Source organism: Nansenia antarctica (genome assembly GCF_963989245.1).
Source record: "Nansenia antarctica genome assembly, chromosome: 3".
Taxonomy (NCBI): Eukaryota; Metazoa; Chordata; class Actinopteri; order Argentiniformes; family Microstomatidae; genus Nansenia; species Nansenia antarctica.
Genome location: NC_137688.1, coordinates 74992660 through 75005159, shown reverse-complemented (window position 1 = coordinate 75005159; position 12500 = coordinate 74992660). Strand labels below are relative to the sequence as shown.

General features: G+C 43.8%; 1 protein-coding gene across 1 annotated transcript in view; it reads left to right on the top strand.

Annotated features, from left to right (window-relative positions):
• Window positions 1-12500, top strand: part of spata17 (spermatogenesis associated 17) — a gene marked incomplete at both ends in the record, with an annotated part of 68235 nt that overhangs the window by 40697 nt on the left and 15038 nt on the right. The window lies entirely within an intron of this gene.

Sequence of the window (12500 nt, the reverse complement as noted above, 5' to 3'; positions counted from 1 at the left end):
ACACACACACCGCCTAGCGTAGCCTAGTGGCTAGCCTGCCCTCCCAACTTCAGACACACACACACACACACACACACACACACCGCCTAGCGTAGCCTAGCGCCTAGCCTGACCTCCCAACTTCAGACGCACAAATTTGTCAAAACTGACAGCAATTGAATAAATCCCTCCACTCTTTTTTACACGCATAGGCACACATACCCCCACCCTCCACTTCCCCCAGCCACACGCATACGTAAATGAGGGGGGCTGTGGCGGTCTTGTTCGCCCCGCCCGCCCTCGCCCCCCCCCCCACCCCAGGCATTAGTTAATTGAGTGTGTCTTTGCTCAAGGCCTTTCATGGATCAGGGTCCTTTATTAGCTGTGAGTTCCCAGCAGCATCCCCGGCCCCTCCCCCCGCTCCCCCCCCGGCCCCTCTGCAGACAGACCAATTGCCCGGAAACGAGCGAGAAGAACGCTACCCCCCCCCCCAGATAAATATGTCTGTGTGTGTGTGGGGGGGGGGGGGGGGGTGTGGGTGTGTTTGGGGGGGGGGGTGCGTGTTTGTGTGTGTTGGGGGGGGGGGGGGTGTGTGTGTGTGTGTGTGTGTGTGTGTGTGTGGGGGGGGGGGGGGTGCGTGTGGGTGTGTGGGTGTGTGTGTGTGTGTTGGGGGGGGGGGGGGGGTGGGGGGGGGGGTTGAGCTGTATGGCTGTATCCACCTCATTCTAGGTAGGTAGGTGTTTTTGGGGGGTAGATTTGTAGTGAACAGTTTGTAGGTTCAGGGTGCCTCACCCTCCTCACCCCCCTCCCCCACTCTGTGGAATGAATCAAACTTGACAAAACTGTAAGAGGACCAAGATGGAAATAATAATAATAATACATTTGTTTGTCCTTTATATCCTTGACGACTCATCATATCAGCGTCTTTGAGCCCCCGGAAAAGCGCTATAATAAATACAATGAGTTATTATTATTAATATTATTATTATAACATCAAGTGCATGGTTGTGTGTGTGTGTGTGCTTTAATGATCACATAAAACTTTTACTAAAACTAAACTACAATTGCGACCTATTCAACAGTTCTGACGCCCTCGGAACTTGAAACAATCTTGATTTGACCGAACTCCATTTCTTCTCTCTCACCAAAGACTCTGTGTGCTGTCCATTAACTTTAGAGGTGACTGGGGAGTTTCTTACTTGGTGTGTGTGTGTGTGTGTGTGTGTGTGTGTGTGTGTGTGTGTGTGTGTGTGTGCATGTGTGTGTGTAGCCTGCTGTAGAGCGGCCTCCCCATTGCTAATGAACACACTGCTAACACACAGCATGGAGGAGCCACACACACACACACACACACACACACACACACACACACACACACACACCATAACAGCATGGAGGAGAAGCAGCACTTTGACTGGATTACTTTGTGTATGTGAGGGTGTGCGCTCACGCACACTTACACACACACACACACACACACACACACACACACACACACACACACACACACCATAACATATACACACACACACACCATAACATATATACACACACACACACACACAAACACACTAACACACACACGCACACTAACACACTAACACACACACACACACACACACACACACACACACATACACACACACACACACACACACACACACACACACAAACACACACACACACCACCATGGTGTTATCAAAAAGTAAGAGAGTCAATTGTTATAGTTCCCTCTGGGTTGATTGCAGTGCATATATATATATATATATATACTGTATAAACCCCTCAAAAAAAGTTTGGAAACGTTATTTCAGTCGATTCTTCCTCCCCTTTAATAATACCAATTGGTATTGTATTTTATAACGGAAATCCTGATTAGTCACCTTTACAATGAGGTACAACTTGTAAGGATCATGCATTCGTGGAATGAGTAACACAGCTAAACGTGTGGGTAGCGGCCCAAAATGTTTTGCCAAGAGAGTTTCCAGCAAAAATTACAAATGAATCTGCAAGGAAGAAATACAAAGAGGAGCTCCTGGTGAGCAGTCCAGAGACATTATTTGTTGACTGTATGAAAAATTGAAACAAATCAAACCTCATTTTCCACACCAACAATCCCCAGGCGTGGCACGCTGCTATAATAGACCACTCCTCCTCTGTCATAAAAGAAGGTTTTAGTTGTGGATGGAGACTACGAATAAATTCAGAGGATGAACAAACAATTATAAACGTCTACAAAAAAGGAACAGTGACGATCCAGGGCAATCTGAACCACTTTGAGGAAGACTTTCCCAGAATCAAAGAGAGAGCACAGGAGAAGACAATCCACTCTGGTGACGACACCCCCACCACCCCCACCCTCACCACAGGCCAGCTGGACATCCTACCTCCAGCTGATAACATCACAAAAACACCCCAAGTAAAGAGTCATCCTCCCACCAAAGAGTCCTATTCGCTCTCTGAGTTTAGAGACAGATTCACACTGTTGGAGATAAAGCAAGTGGAGATGGAACACACACTTAACACACTCAACACACTCCAACCTGGGCAGACAACAGTCCAGAACAAGAACAACTCCCCAACCAGACTCAGTGACTCAGAGGGGGAGAGAGGCTTGTCTGCTCTCTGGACTGTGGTGAAAAAACTCCAAGTCAACGAAGAGGCTTCCAAGCAGGAGATAAGGCAACTCAAAGAAGAGGTGCGAAAGCTCAAAGAGGAAGTGAGAATGCTGACCAGCGAACGAACTGTGAAAGAGCCATCCATCCCCTCACAGGACCCAGCAGAACAACAGGATCAAGATGACAACACCAACCAACCAGGACCACCTCCAAACCAAGAACTACAAATTCAAGCGCCCCCTTCTCAATCAGACCCCATTACCGAACCTCAAAATCCCCAAATTATACTCCTCATAGACTCAAATCATAGGGAGATAATATTATGTGGAAGAGCAAAAACTCTTCCCAAATCACAGAGTTCTAAAACTAAAGTGTCAGAATACCAGTCATGCAATGGAGCTGCTGACAGAGGAGCACCTGGGGTCCCCCAGCCACATCATCATTCACACTGGCACAAAAGACCTGAGGAAGCAGGGAGAAGAGGTGGCCAAGTCCATCAAAGGAGTGATAACCAAGGCCTCCTCCACATTCCCTCACGCGAAGGTTACTTCATCACTGACCTTAGCCTGGTGTCTCTCAGAGCGTTCACAATCAGCCCATTAACACCCCTGTCAGACCACAGCAAAACCACAGTCTACCTGAACAGTTCAACACCCAATCATGAAGTAGTAAAACCTACCAAACTACACACTTTTAAAAAATACTACAAATGGAAGGAAGGTAGTGTTGAAACATATCAAAACGCTATTAGACAACAACAAGTTCAATCACTATTAGACCAGTTCCTGAAAAAAACCTTTCAATACAACAGTGAAGGTGTAAACAAGGCAGTAGAAAACCTTAATAATAGATTTGACCTTTCAGCCTCCTTATCTGACCTAAAGGCCTCAAATAGAAAAGCCCCCAGAAATAACAACAATGACAAATGGTTCGACAACGAGTGTTAAAACCTCAGAAAGGAACTAAGGAACCTATCAAACCAGAAACATAGAGACCCAGACAACCAGAGCACACGTCTTCACTATGGTGAAACATTAAAACTGTATAAACATAAAAAAACTAACACATTTTGGGGAAAATGGAACACTCTAAATAAACAAAAACATGAGGATCTACCCATCCAAAATGGAGATATATGGGTAAATCACTTCTCCAATCTCTTTGGTCCAATAGAGAAAAACAGCAAAGACACATACAAAGACACATACAAGATAAACTACGAAGTTTAGAGTCAGCCATAAAAGACTACCAGAACCCGCTAGACTCTCCAATTACAGTAAAGGAAGTACAGGACAAAATAAATTCACTCGAAACCAAATAGGCCTGTGGTGTCGATGGCATCCTAAATTAAATGCTAAAATTCACAGACGTCAAATTCCAATTGGCTATATTAAAACTCTTCAACATTGTCCTTAGCTCTGGGATCTTCCCCAATATTTGGAACCAAGGATTGATACCGCCGCTCCACAAAAGTGAAGATAAATCTGATCCAAATAACTACCGTGGGATCTGTGTCAACAGCAACCTTGGGAAAATCCTCTGTATGATCATCAACCACAGACTACTACATTACCTCACTGTAAACAATGTCCTAAGCAAATCCCAAATTGGTTTTTTACCAAAGTATCATACAACAGACCATATATTCACCCTCAGCACCCTAATTGACAACCAAATAAACAAAAACAAAAGCAAACTATTCGCCTGCTTCGTAGATTTCAAAAAAGCCTTTGATTCAATTTGGCACAAAGGTCTGCTATTCACACTGTTGGAAAATGGTGTTGGAGGAAAAACCTACAACATCATAAAGTCAATGTACACTAACAACAAGTGTGCTGTTAAGATTGGCAAAAACCACACAGACTTCTTTTCCCAAAGCCGGGGGGTTAGACAGGGATGCAGCTTGAGTCCAACCCTCTTCAACATCTATATCAACAGTTTGGCAAAAACATTAGAGCAGTCTGCAGCACCTGGCATCCCCCTAGTAGACACAGAAGTCAAATGTCTACTGTTTGCTGATGACCTGGTGCTGCTGTCCCCAACCAAAGAAGGGCTACAACAGCACCTCGACCTTCTATACCAATTCTCCCAGACCTGGGCCTTGACAGTGAATCTCACTAAGACGAAAATTATGATTTTCCAAAAAAGATCCAGCCTCCAGCACCACAAATTCAAATTCTTCCTAGATACAATTGCCCTAAAACATACAAAGAATTATACCTACCTCGGCCTAAACATCAGCACCACAGGTAGCTTCAACAAAGCTGTGAACGACCTGAGAGATAAGGCAAGGAGGGCTTTTTACGCCATCAAAAGGAACATCATGTTAGACATCCCTATTCAAATCTGGCTCAAATTATTGGACTCCGTTATAGAACCCATTTCCCTCTATGGTTGCGAGGTCTGGGGTCCACCTGCCAACCAAGATTTAGCTAAATGGGACAAACACCAAATTGAGACTCTGCATGCAGAGTTCTGCAAATCCATTCTTCGTATCCAACGCAAAACACCAAATAACGCATGCAGAGCAGAATTAGGACGATACCCACTAATTATAAAAATCAAAAGAGAGCGTTTACATTTTACAACCACCTAAAAGAAAGTCACCCTGACACGCTCCACAACAAAGCCCTTACCCACAGAGAGACTCTAGGGAGATGCCCCCTCAGCCAGCTAGTTCTGGGACTCTCACAGTCACAAGCAGAGCCACCTATTAGACTAAACCAAATTATAAGAAAACAAAAAGAAAATTACCTGACACATTGGCAAGAATCAACCAAAAACCAGAGCAAATTGGAATGCTATTTGGCCCTAAACAGAAAACACACAGTGGCAGAATACCTGAGTACTGTGACAGACCCAAAGCTAAGGAAATCCTTGACTATGTACAGACTCAGTGAACACAACCTGGCCATCGAGAAAGGCCGCCACAGGCAGACCTGGCTCCCCAGACCAGACAGACTGTGCACCCACTGCACACAAAACCAGGTGGAAACAGAGCTGCACTTCTTAACTACCTGCCAGCTGTACAAGGACATCAGGGACACATACTTCCCACCTGGGTTTCCGTTAACCGGCAATTACCGGTCTTTGTCCGGTAAAATTTGGTGAAGTCCGACAAATTGAAAAGTCGTCGGACATATTGTCCGGTGAAAATAATTCCCGTTGAATACAATTCGCTAAAGCTGGCTGGGTGCGTTCGTAAACACGCTCTGGAAATCCGATCAGCACTCGCGGAACGCCTCTCGTCCAATCGAACGACTCGGTCGCTCTGTGACATCGAAGCCAGCGTGCGCTCCGGCGCTCTCAGAGCGTGTTTACGAACGCACCCCTAGAAGTTTCCAGCCAGCTAGCTGAAGCTGCTACACACACACCAGAGCCATGGCGACCGAACGGCAAGTTAAACAACATACTATAAAAGTGACATTGTTTTACTCATTACTCATACGTTTGTTGTCATTCGGCGGTGCTAATAGTCGCTTTCTTTTTTAATTTATTTAATTTATTTTATTTTAGCAGTTTCCCCGAAAGTTAAGTGTTTGTTTTTATATCACTATTTGCACTTCTGGTTAGATGCTAAACTGCATTTTTTGTCTGGTACTTGTACTCTGCAATGACAATAAAGTTGAATCTCACCTAATCTAATCTAATCTAATCTAAAATAATCTAAGCTAATCCCATCACTATTACTCCCTATTTTCATCAGTGTTTCAATCCTTGAATCTGTGATGGAAATCAAGCAAAGCCACTTCAAGTCTCCCCACCACTGACAGCGCTGGGTGTGCCTTTCCTTACACTCTCGGTTATTCCCTGTGGATTTAAAAAACGGTGTTTTGGTTTCTATAATGTGGTCTATTCTCAGTGTTGACGAGCAGCTCAGGGGGCTTTGAGATGGCTAACAGCTAATTAAAGGAGTAATTCCACTCAAAAGGGTAGAAGTAAGCTGACTGTCTGTCTGTCTGTCTGTCTGTCTGTCTGTCTGTCTGTCTGTCAGTGTGCTGGACTACCTATGACTTCCATGGTACCTGGGAACGCGTTGTCGAAGAGAAACGCCCTCTGTACAAAGGACCAAAATCCCTGTTCCCCGTAGCCTACATGCTTGCACTGTTACTGTTCAATAAAATGTTATACATCTAGACATTGTGGTATTTCTTTATATACGTATCCCAGACTGCCTATCAATTGTTTCTCAATAAACAGTTATGTTCTTCCCATTGTCATACTCCCGAGCTAAACGAAATGCCTTCCCAACCAGCGAGACTTATAGAAATGACGTTGTTTTATTGATTTAAAAAAAAAAAGGGTAAAACTGTAAAGAGAAAATAGAAAACTCACATTAATCCCAAACAATTTAACAAACTTCAGTTAACGTAATGTGGAGTCCGTTCATTGATCGATGCTGTCTGTTCAGTTCCCAGTGAGGCGCCCGTTCAGCGCTGGATTTGACGCATGGCATAGCGCGCATGCGTCAAATCATGTTATATTATTATATATTATATAGCTCGCATCTAATCGTATCGGATGAGAAATAGACATTAAATGTCATATATAGGCCGCTACACAACAGTAATCACCGCGACAAACAGCTATATTAGATTTGGAGAAAAAAAATATATGATTTTGAAAAAAAAAAAAAATATTATATTTTAATATGATGACCGGAATATATCACGTTTGTCCGGTAAATCGAATTCTTCCCGGACACGATGTCCGACGGCAAATTTTTCTAACGGAAACCCTGCTTCCCACTGATCACCAACATCCAGGGAGACTTTGAGGACTTGACCAATGTCGAAAGGCTACCATATCTGCTGGGTGAGGTACAGCAATGTGCAAACACAGCAGCAAGATTTGTTAGCTGCTGTGATAGAAAAAGGCAATTAAATGGGCTAAAACCACCATAAGAATTGAAATAAGTTTTATTTCATTTATTTATTCTAGTATGTAATCTATTTATTTGTAATCTAGTATGTAATATATTTATTTATTCTAGTATGTACATGTATGTACATTACATTCTTTTAGTTTTTTATCTTCACACTTCACATGCTTTGGCAATGTAAATGTATGTTTCCCATGCCAATAAAGCCCGTTGAAATTGAAATTGAATTGACAGAGAGAGAGAGAGACACAGAGAGAGACAGAGACAGAGAGAGAGACAGAGAGAGACAGAGATAGAGAGAGAGACAGAGATAGAGAGAGAGACAGAGAGAGACTGAGAGAGAGAGACAGGGACAGAGAGAGACAGAGAGAGAGAGAGACAGAGAGACAGAGAGAGACAGAGAGAGACAGAGAGAGATACCTCGGCCCCATTTTAATCAGAAACCCCGCACGCAATTACCTCACGCTGCCACTAGTTCCACATCTCCTGTGAAGACTTTGACTCCTTCATGTCTCAGCGGGGAGAAGCTCTCTCCTCCCCTGGTGACGATCCTCTTCAGCTTTGAAACGTAAATTGATTCTAAAGAGGAAATGAGATGTTACTTATGACTCTGTCTAACTAGTAAGCCCGCCTCGTTCATCTGAGCACTGATGAATGTCCTGCTTCTCACCCTGCCTCACACACACACACACACACACACACACACACACACACACACACCTCACCACTTACCAATCAGAGCCTTCCCAGACAACCTAGCATGAGCGCGCGCACACACGCACGCACGCACGCGCACACACACACAGACACACACGCAAAATGACACAAGCACACACTCTCTCTCTCACACAGACACACTCACACACACACATACGCACACACACACACACGCACACACACACACACACACACACCACACTGACACAAGCAGACACACTCTCTCACACACTCTCTCTCACACACACACACGCGCACACACACACACACCTGCCTGTCTAATGAATCTCCATTGCCATGTGCTCATCTCCCATTGACTCAGGAGGAGATAATGATGGATATGGTGATTTTCAAGTGCATTTCTGATTAAATTATAGCCATTTTTTTCTTCTTTCTTTCTTTCTCTCTTTTTCTTTCTTTCTTTCTTTCTTTCTTTCTTTTTCTTATCCACCCCCCCAACCCCCTGTGTGTGTGTTTCTGTGGGGCTGTGCAGCATGGTGTGTGAACAGTGTAAAACGTCCCCAGATGATCCCCTCCCCAATCCCTCCAACCCCCCCCTTCCCGTGTGTGTTTCTGACCAAGCCCTGACCTGGGAGCAGGGGGGGGGCGGAGGGGGAGGATTTATCTAAAACGCTTCAGATAAAAGCCTGAGAAGTGATGAGGGGATGAGGGCAGGGCTGAGGCAGGATTAGCAGGGTAATACAGACACACGGCTAATGAACCCAGCAGCCTGCCCCCGTTCACATCAGCTAGTAGTACAGTTGGGATTCCTAAAACTAAAATGTCCCACATCGACATCAATGCCAAGATTTTTTAACGCACAATGTCAGGAGTTACAGAGTAACTCCACGCTGGGTGGATCTGGGGTGTTGGGATTCCCAGCGCTGCTTCTCTCCTCACAGCCTCCAGGTCAGAGAGAGGAGCTAAGGCAGACGTCATGCTGGGGGGTGCTGTGCTGGGGGGTGCTGTGGGCTGCTGGGGGGGTGTGCTGTGGGGGTGCTGTGGGCTGCTGGGGGGGTGTGCTGTGGGGGTGCTGGGGGGGTGCTGTGGGGGTGCTGTGGGCTGCTGGGGGGGTGCTGTGGGCTGCTGGGGGGGTGCTGTGGGCTGCTGGGGGGGTGCTGGGGGCTGCTGAGGGCTGCTGTTCTCTCTGGGAGGAACCTCAGTTTGTCTTCAGTTTTCAGAGTTTTTTGGGGTTTTCACTATTTTCTTTTTTGGGTGGGTGGTGGGGGAAGGGGTGTTGTGGGGTGTTGTGAGGGCAATTCCCATCCAGTACAAGGCAAGGCAAGTTTATTTGTATAGCACATGTCATACAACAGGGGCAATTCAAAGTGCTTTACATACATTATTTTAAAATATAGCAAGAGGAGCATAGTAAGAAAATAAAAATGACAATGAATAAAAGCAAATATAAGAAAGTAAGTAAATAGATAAAACATTTAATAAGACAATAGTTAATGGATAAAATACATTGATATAAGTGTTTGTGTTGAATCATAACTGCATTTTTAGCTTAGATTGAAATATTTTAAGGGTTTGGGCCTGTTTGATTTCTTCAGGGAGTTTGTTCCAGGAGCATGCAGCAGTGTGACTGAAAGCTGCTGCACCGTGTTTTGTTTTCACTCTTGGAATGATTAGTTGATTAGTCTCAGCTGACCGTAGGAGCCTTGCGGGAATATAGGGTGGGAGGAGATCTGATATGTATTTTGGTCCAAGACCATTTTGTGATTTCTATGTAATTAGGAGGATTTTGAATTCAATTCTCTGAGAGACTGAATTGCACCGAATACAGTTGCTGTTTTGTCCTTGTTTAGTTGGAGGACGTTTTGTGTCATCCAGGCGTTTATTTGCTCAATGCAATTACAGAGATTGTCAATGGGACTATAGTCGTTCGGTGAGAGGGCTATGTAGATTTGAGTCTCATCCACATAGTTGTGGTAGGCAATTTTGTTCTTTTTTATGATATGTCCCAATGGAAGCATTTGAGATTGAATAGAAGGGGGCCAAGGATTGACCCTTGGGGAACCCCACATAATTTGTGACAGGGCATGGTTAAAAAGTCCGCAACTAGGGCAAAACATTTTCAGTTTTTTCCAGATTATGAAAGGGTAGATTGTAAGCTTTAAAATGATGTGTCATACATTGAAATCTGAAACAAGTTGAAGAAGTCATGGATATTTGAATGTTGATACCCCGGAACCACCGTACTGAGATAAGTCTTCAGAGACATTTCAGAGACATTTTTCACAGAGGTAATGGGTGGGAACAATAGCTGGTTAACTCCACCCTAATCACTCCCTCAAGACAACCACACCCTCAAGACAACCACTCCCCCATTACACTACCTGTCATTACCTACCTGTCATCTGTCAGTGGGGTTGTCAGCTAACCCTCAGGAAGCAAAATGGCAGGGCTGACACGTTTAAATAGCTAAATAATAATAATAATAATAATAATTCAAGATTCATGATTCATCATCATTTTATTGCCATGTGTGCCAAAAGTGTATTACGTCCCATTACAAGTACAAGGGAGTAAAATTCATGGCAATGGAAAAAATTAGGCAAGATACAACATTTACATTTACATTTTTGGCATTTAGCAGACACCTTATTCCAAAGCGACTTACAATCAATACATTTGAATACTAAGCATGAGAATCATCAGTCCACCATTCGTAGCAGGAAGAGTAATCTAGCTCAGGCCCGGGGCCATTGATAGAAGGAAAAACCTTCTCCTATCACCTTCTTCTAAAACCTAGTTTTTTGTTGTTTTTTTACACTGGAGAAACAGAGAAACAGTACACGGGGGGGCAATAGAAGTTCTAGGGACACAGTAGAGGGGAAAGCGGGTGTCTTTACGAGACGTAGTGGTGAGGGGCAGAAGATGTCTCAGGAGGAGCAATTAAGGTGTAACCTGAAGAGATGGGTCTTCAGTCTACGACGGAAGATGGGTAGTGACTCTGCCGTTCTGACAGCCGTGGGGAGATACAATTGAGCAATACAATAATAGAATGGTAAAAAATGATAATGTTGTGTCCGTGTGCACATGCATTTATCATTATAGTCCATAAAGCATCTAGTGGGACTTGGTGTAGTTCCTTCCCATCCGGGCATCAAAGCTGTAGCCTAATAAAAAAAGAAGACAGTACATTTAAAATGATTGCCCACTGTTACCAACACACCACTACAAAATACTACTATGTTCATAAAATAGAATTGTTTATACAATGACAATGGCAAATACCTGAAGTGCTGGTGACTCATCAAGGTGTCATCTCTCAGAACCTCTCACCTTGTCATTCTCATATTCAACAAATATGTCAGGTCAGAGGTGTGGACACACTGCTAGTGTAGGTTTTCCATAGACTCTCTGTGTACTGTACTTGTACTGAAGTAGGCTAGTGAAATAAGTTCAATCCACAGTATTATTCTACAGCAAATCTACATATCAATGAATTCATCCTTATTTTTGATATAAGGATTACATTAGCGACAACATTAGCGTTCATTACAAAAGCATTTACTTTTTCTATAATCTATTATATCTCTAACAAAGCTAGCTAGCTAGCTAACAAGCTAACACTGGTACACACAAACACACTAAAATGGTGCATAAAACATATTACACTATGTTGCATGTTTAGTAGGTCTCCAACAAATGTATTTATTCATTATGTTTTATCTTTGACAACGTATTTCTTCCTCCCACCATCTCATTAGTTTTGTAGAGGGGTGGCATAAGTGTGGTGAGCAGTTTCAGTGGTCTGATAACTGATGCTAACAACGGGGCTATCTACCTTACTCACAAAACATCCAATAACTGTTTGGCTATCCTAAGTAAACAATACAAAATCCTAGTAAACAACACATGTAACTCACTAAAACTTACCCAAGAACACAGCAGAAGGTCTGTGCAGACGACTGTCCCAAGAATAGTGAACTGATGTGGAGATCAATGTCTGAAATTCCGTTGTCATCTGTCAACGTCAGATTCGGAGTTCCCGTTATGTATAGTCCAGTATGAAGGAGTTCATTAATTGCCCACTGTCGATATTTCTGCCTGCTTTTGAAATTCTGTTGATAGCATTAGCGAGAGCTTCAGCTTCAGCTCCATCTTGTAAATTTGTCAGGTCCAGGTCCAGACGCACACACATGGCTCTTTACATACAGCTGGGGTGGGCGTGGCTACACACACTGCCACACTAATACGAATAATACCCCCCACCCGACTTTGCTAACTAAATGTAGGTATTTAGTGAATGTAAAACTGTTGGATATGACATCGAGTGGGTTCTTCATCGCTT